Source organism: Dendrobates tinctorius, unplaced genomic scaffold (assembly GCF_039654945.1).
Source record: "Dendrobates tinctorius isolate UK_male_01 unplaced genomic scaffold, ASM3965494v1 ptg000026l, whole genome shotgun sequence".
In the NCBI taxonomy this organism is placed as follows: domain Eukaryota; kingdom Metazoa; phylum Chordata; class Amphibia; order Anura; family Dendrobatidae; genus Dendrobates; species Dendrobates tinctorius.
In genome coordinates, this window is record NW_027361694.1 from 17,769,068 (window position 1) to 17,775,157 (window position 6,090).

Sequence of the window (6,090 nt, forward strand, 5' to 3'; positions counted from 1 at the left end):
CACTTGGACCTGCGCCTCCTGGTTCTAGGTTGCTAGTTTAAGTTTTGTTAATTGTAGGTTGTTTTTAGTCAGTTCTATAAAAAAAACTAAAAAAACAAACAAACAAAAAAGCAAACAAAAAACTGTTGTATTACTCCTCTCTTGCCTCTCCCACCTATACCACCCCATCCACCTGTTCCTCCACTTCTACCTACGCCTCCTGGTTCTTCATTACTAGTTTTAGTTTCGTTGTTTCTAGATTGTTAAGTTAGTTTAATAAAAAAATATATAAAGGCTAATTAAAAAATAGTGTTTGATTACTCAAAACTTGCCTCTTCTACCTACACCACCACATCCAACTCCCCCTCTATTTGTATTTTTTATTTCTGCTCTACTTAGCATAGGGACAGGATGCAGTTGTAGTGAGGGACAGCCTTAGGTTTTGCATTAGTGTTAGTGATGAGCGAATAAACTTGCTGCTGGGGTTTCCCCGAGCATGCTCAGGTGATCTCCGAGTATTTTGGCGTGCTTGGAGATTTAGCTTCAGTCGCCTCAGCTGCATGGTTTATGGCTGCTGGACAGCCTAAATACACGTGGGAATACCCTAACAAACAGGCATTCCTCACATGTATTCAGCCTGTCCAGCAGCCACAAATCATGCAGCTGCATCGACAGAAACTAAGTCTCCGAGCACGCTAAAATACTCGGAGGCCACTCGAGCATGATCGGCGAAACCCGAGCAATGAGTATGCTCGCTCATCACTAATCAGTGGGAGTACTTAGCCAAAAACCGTCTGTGTGTATTCTGCAATCATGTCTGTAATTGTACCGTGCCAAAAGCTTGTGTGTGTACGCTACAGCCGTCTCTATTAGCAGTTTGCATAAAAAAAATTCTACTCTATTCAGCAGTACAAAAATTTTACTGTAGTACAGTTTATAAACGAGTAGTGTGTCAAAAAAAATCTCCTCTTTACAGCACTATGATCGGATTCCTGGAGCACGTAGTGAGACCTGGGACCTGGCGGCCTGGGTGTTGGACAAGTGTCCTGAATAGCACCCGGACAGGCCACATGTGTGTTCAGAGCCTGGGATGGTCCCACACTGAGAAAGATGTTGTCCTGTTGAGGACCTTGGACTGACGAGGAGTCAGCCTGTGCAGCAGGAGCTCCTGAGAGGTAACCCCGGGTATGGGGAAAGAACTATGTGCATTGACAATGGTCTGTTACTGAACTGTGCGGTCACCCGGAGGCTAGAGAGAGTCCGGCTTGACTAGTGAATGCTTTGTAAAGCCACAAGTGATGAAGTAATGGACTATGTGTAAGCCGGTGATGTGAAACCTGGCTTACGGTGTGGTTCATGATGTTTAAATAAACCATATGGACTGTTTTGTGTGAAAAATCTGTGCCTGACTACGCTACTCAACTCCCAAGCGAGTGTTCCCCAACACACATAGTAGGCACTACGCCACAACTGACAGACATGTGACACTTAGATTGTACACAGGCGATTAGATTGTAAGCATGTGACTTATGAAGGTCATTGCTTTCGCCAGGAATTTTTAGGAGCTTCATAGCATCGGCTTACAAAAATATTTAAACACAGGTTGTAATGTAGCAAAAAAGGTAAAAAGTCAAGGGGGTGAATATGCAAGCCACTTAAGGCAGATTTTACATTTGCGTCTGTGTGTGCAGCGTTTTATCCACATAGAGCTGCATGCGTCGTGCGTACATACTGTATATTTAACATGGTGTATGCAGGGACCTGCCTGTGCATGCATTCACATACATTTGCGTACACATGCATCATTTCGTGGTGTGGCTAAAGCAACATATTGCATTTTTTGTGGCGGCAAAAATCCATCAAATATGCGCAACCATGTGCATGCGGATGAATGCGCAAAAAAACACATTACTGTCTATGAGAACGCATGCACATGGAAGGAAATGCATATGCATGTGTTCAATATGCATGTGTACTTCAGAGTGAGCAGGTCCAGAAAATGGTTTCATTCACTCCCAAAACAAAGCTGTATATAAAAGGAAGTGTGGAAACTGCAAGGCTATTACTTTCAAGACTCTGGATCTGACAACAACACTGGCTATGTAAGTATAGAACCTTTGAAAATGTCTGTATCTCTCACTGTAGTCTGTACTTTGTACAAATTTTTTTGTTTTCCTTTGAGACTGGTTGTCTCCTGGTGCTGGCGTCTCTCCTGGTGCTGGCGTCTCTCCTGGTGCTGGTGTCTCCTGGTGCTGGCATCTGTTTTGCTGCTGGGTCTCTCATGGTACTGGTGTCTCTCCTGGTGCTGCTATCTCTCCTGGTGCTGGCGTCTCTCCTGGTAGTGCCGTCCTGGTGAGAACAACACTGTCTATGTAAGTCTAGAAGCTTTGAAAATGTCTGTCTCTCTCACTGTAGTCTGTACTTTGTATTAATTTTTTTCTGTTCCTTTTAGACTGGTTGTCTCCTGGTGCCGGTGTCTCTCCTGGTGCTGGCGTCTCTCCTGGTGCTGGCATCTCTCCTGGTGCCGCTGTCTCTCCTGTTGCTGGCGTCTGTCCTGGTGCTGCAGTCCTGGTGAGGACAACACTGTCTATGTTAGTATAGAAGCTTTGAAAATGTCTGTCTCTAATTTTTTTTCTGTTCCTTTTAGACTGGTTGTTTCCTGGTGCTGGTGTCTCTCCTGGTGCTGCCGTCTCTCCTGGTGCTGCCGTCTCTCCTGGTGCTGCCATCTCTCCTGGTGCTGCCATCTGTCCCTGTCCTGTGCTGGCTGCTGTGGTGATGGACCACTGTCTGTAATGTAAGTATTGGTGTCCATAGCTTTTTTTTGCTACATTGTGTTTGACTCTTAACAAGTTTAATTTTTGTTATCTTTTTTTCTGTAGTGTTTCACTTGACTGCTGCCTGCTCTTCAACCATGTCCTCAAGTGAAGAACTGACTTCTTCCCAGGGTGGACCTGACAAAGATTATGTAATTACATTTGCTATACTGATTGGTATGTAGTGACTGTCAATACTATACCTGATGAAAAGCAGGAGCAGTCGAGTGGAAATGATTCTTCCCTGGATCGTCGTGCTCATGTGTCTCAGGAGGAAAGACAGGGTGTAAATATTGTTTTCACCAGAGTTGTAATTGATTTTTTTTAGTTTTACTTAAAATTGTTTTTTTTTATTTGATCTATAGGTTCCACAACGGGAAGACGCCAAACAGGACATTGACAACGATCAACTCATTAACCTTGTGCAAGAGCGAGCACTGTTGTGGGACGAGACACCCATGATTGTCAGCACTCGGACACAGTTGTGATTTGACGACTCTGGGAAGAAGTGGCCAGATTGCAGTTGCATGATTGGGACCGTGCCATGCCACGTACCAGAAATGATTTTTGTAAGTATTGCAATGTGGTGTGACATGCCATTGAAACTGTAAATGAAGGTGCATTGTTTTACAATTAATTTTTTCCTTGTTTTCCCCCTTCACAGTGAAGAGAATAACAGTCCGTTGGCGCTCCATGAAGGATCGCTTCAACAAGGACATGAGATCGGAGAACCAGGTTAAAAGTGGTGCTGCTCAAAGGATAAGAAAATAAAAATACCACCATAACCTTGCTTTTCTGAGGCCTGCACTTGCTCAGCGAACGTGAGTGTTTTTTGTGTTGTCTTACTATTATTTCATCACTAATTCCTATAGATTCATAATAAGTCACGCAAATACAGTTGCATACACTATATATCTATCAGAAAATCCTGACACTGAGTTTGCTTTTAGTTGGGCTTTATGCAGATCTATAATACATTTCATCTATGTCGACAATGTGCCGACATTTTTATTTAAGCTGATACCTTGTAACATTAATACTTGGGCTACACTTAGTTCTATAATGATAAGCAATTAGTTTATTTAGAAAACATCACATTTTAATTAATCCTGTTGCAATGCTTCACATGACAATATTATTAAACAACACTATTTAATAAACAAATATACACACATGGTCAAAATTGTTGGTACCCCTCTTTTAATGACAGAAATAACTTGAATCTGCTAAAAGTAGTAATAAATCAAAAATCTATGAAAATGAACAAATGAAAGTCAGACATTGCTTTTCAACCATGCTTCCACAGAATTAAAAAAAAAATAAAACTCATGAAATAGGCCTGGACAGAAATGATGGTACCCCTGAAAATAATGTGCCAAAAGGGACACTTTAAATCAAGGTGAGTGCACTAATTAGTATCACAGGTGCCTACAATCTTGGAATCAGTGAGTGGGCCTGTCAGGGGCGGACACAGACTGTAGTGGGCCCCTGTGCAAGAAATTTTTCGGGCCCCCCCCTACTAGCAGCAGATCCGGCAGACTTCTGCACCTCTGCTGCCTAACGGGCGACTTGTGGCACTGATCCGGCACGCCCCATTCATTCTCTACTGGGCTTGCGGCTGGCTGCGGCAAGTGCAGTTGTGCTAGATCCGCGTTACATGGTGCCACTAAAATATACAGCGGATATGCTGTGTTTTTTTAGAGCGGGAAAATCTATACCATGTCAATTTTTGCTACGGATTTTCCCAACCGTAAATGTACTGTATATCTAATATTGAGGCTATGCAGGGCTGGATATAATATCTGTAGAATGCTGCAGGGCAGTATTTATTATTTGCCAGTTGCAGCCTCATATATAGCCTACTAGCCCAGCATTGCCTCTAGTTGTTAATATATACAGCCCAGCACAGCCTCCAAATAAAATATGGTATACAGCCCAGCATAGCCTTCAGTTAATATATACAGCCCAGAACAGCATCCAAATAACATATACAGCCCAGCATAGCCTCCAGTTAATATATACTGTCCAGCAACAGCCTTCAGGTAATATATACAGCCCAGCACAGCCTCCAGTTAATATATACAGTCCAGCAACAGCCTTCAGGTAATATATACAGCTCCCAGCACAGACTCCAGGTAATAAATACAGCCCAGCACAGCCTACAGCTAATATATACAGCCCAGCACAGCCTTCAGGTAATATATACAGCCCTCCACAGCCTCCAGGTAATATATACAGCCCACCACAGACTCCAGGTAATATATACAGCTCACCACAGCCTCCAGGTGATATATACAGTCGAGCATAGCCTCCACTCCAGGTAATATATACAGTACAGCATAGCTTTAAGGTAATAGATACAGTCCAGCATAGCCTTCAAATAATATATACAGCCCAAAACAGCCTCCAGGTAATATATACAGCCCAGCATAGCCTCTGAATAACATATATAGCCAGACAGCCTCCAGGTTATATATATAGGCACCCCCATTTCACTTTGTTTCATAATGCTCTCCCCCATATGCGGTCTACTTTTGGCATAGTGCTTCTCACCCTATGTGGCCCCCCAGTTTATGCTTCTTCTCCCCCGATGTGGGCAGCCCGATTCATGTTTCTTCTCCCCCCATGAGCCGCCCCATTCATGAGCAGCCAAGCATCTCCCCCAGGGGCCCCCCCATTCATGAGCAGCCAAGGCCATGCTTCTCCCCAGGCCAGGGGCCCCCCATTCATGAGCAGCCAGGCCATGCTTCTCCCCAGGCCAGGGGCCCCCTATTCATAAGCAGCCAGGCCATGCTTCAAGTTCTCCCCAGGGCAGGGCCCCCATTCATGAGCAGCCATGCTTCTCCCCAGGGGCCCCCCCATTCATGAGCAGCCAAGGCCATGCTTCCCTTCTCCCCAGGCCAGGGGCCCCCCAATTCATGAGCAGCGAGGGGCCATCATGCTTCAGTTCTCCCCCAGGATGGAGCCCCCCAAAATCATGCCTGCCATGTTCAAGCCAACTTCTCCTCTACCCCAGGAGCCCCCCAAAATCATGCCTGCACCTCGGTCCCAGTCCCTCAGTCCTGCTCAGCTCTGTTAGTGCTCTTACCTGGTAGCAGGCAGCGCAGACCAGACCAAGAGGATCCATCCATTCCACACTGTCCAGTGTCCACACTCCGCACATTCCTGAGCTGCTGCAGCATATGGGCAGGGGCACGGCACAAGTGAGTGAGTCAGACACAGACAGACACATCACACACTGACCTGCGGCTGCACTGCAGCCACCATCCGGCCGGCACCACAGGCACAGTGAGTGACA

General features: G+C 45.2%; 1 long non-coding RNA gene across 1 annotated transcript; it reads left to right on the top strand.

The window, feature by feature from the left end:
- The first annotated feature begins 2,431 nt into the window (after nt 1-2,431).
- LOC141084648 (uncharacterized) lies at nt 2,432-3,613 on the top strand. The gene is made up of 4 exons (XR_012231071.1): nt 2,432-2,550; nt 2,627-2,773; nt 3,158-3,361; nt 3,457-3,613. It is a non-coding gene; the product is annotated as an uncharacterized lncRNA (long non-coding RNA).
- The last annotated feature ends 2,477 nt before the right edge of the window (nt 3,614-6,090 follow it).